Here is an 816-nt window from a genome sequence, read left to right on the forward strand (position 1 = left end):
CTACCAACTCTAGGCGCTCTGCGGACGCAAGGGTGGCGAGCGAGACGTTTTGGCATCTTTTGGGTGTGGCGCCACGAATAGGCAGCAAGGGGCGGCAAACTAGCAAGTCTAGGCGCGCTGCGGACGTGAGGAAGACTATGGCAGAGTTAGGTGGTCAGGGGGAAGCGAAAGGCTCCTCGTGCACGCGGTGATGAAGATAAGGTGGTGAGGGGATGAGTAGGCACTTTGTGGCGCGAGGGTCCATGCCCGCAGCACTTTGCCACCCCTTGAGGCGTCCGTACGTTGCCTCTCCGGAAAAACGGCCCCTAAACTCCGATAAGGGAAAAAAGTCCCACTCATAATAAGAGTGAGCGAGAATTTGGCGTACAATTCAGGTATACGAGCACTTCGTCTGCCTAGTCGACCAATGGCAATCTATATGAATGGACAATTGTCCACGATTTACCTAACTTCCCTTGCACCAGAGCATGACTAGGAGCACCGTGATTGTGTAGGCCAACGAGAGGCTTCGTGGCGCAACGGTAGCGCGTCTGACTCCAGATCAGAAGGTTGCGTGTTCAAATCATGTCGGGGTCAATGGTTCTTTGTGCTTGGAAGTGACTGCTGCTAGCTAACCAGTCGTTGTGACTGATGTCGCCGAATCAGAAGGAGCATTTGCACCTACCGGATTGTCCACTTTAACACTGTTGGACGATTAGGATGTTTTCTATGTAGAAGTGAGGTTCAAAATGTGAAGACAGTGATAAGACGTGTCGTAAAAAAGGTCCCCGCTGTACCTGCTGTACTTTTGAATTGTCGGAACTCGGGACACAACAC

At 52.1% G+C, this 816-nt stretch overlaps 1 non-coding gene across 1 annotated transcript; it reads left to right on the top strand.

Moving 5' to 3' along the window:
- Positions 1-504: 504 nt before the first annotated feature.
- trnaw-cca (transfer RNA tryptophan (anticodon CCA)) lies at positions 505-576 on the top strand. Its single transcript has one exon. It is a non-coding gene; the product is annotated as a tRNA-Trp (tRNA).
- Positions 577-816: the final 240 nt, after the last annotated feature.

Source organism: Triplophysa rosa, unplaced genomic scaffold (genome assembly GCF_024868665.1).
Source record: "Triplophysa rosa unplaced genomic scaffold, Trosa_1v2 scaffold1132, whole genome shotgun sequence".
In the NCBI taxonomy this organism is placed as follows: Eukaryota; Metazoa; Chordata; class Actinopteri; order Cypriniformes; family Nemacheilidae; genus Triplophysa; species Triplophysa rosa.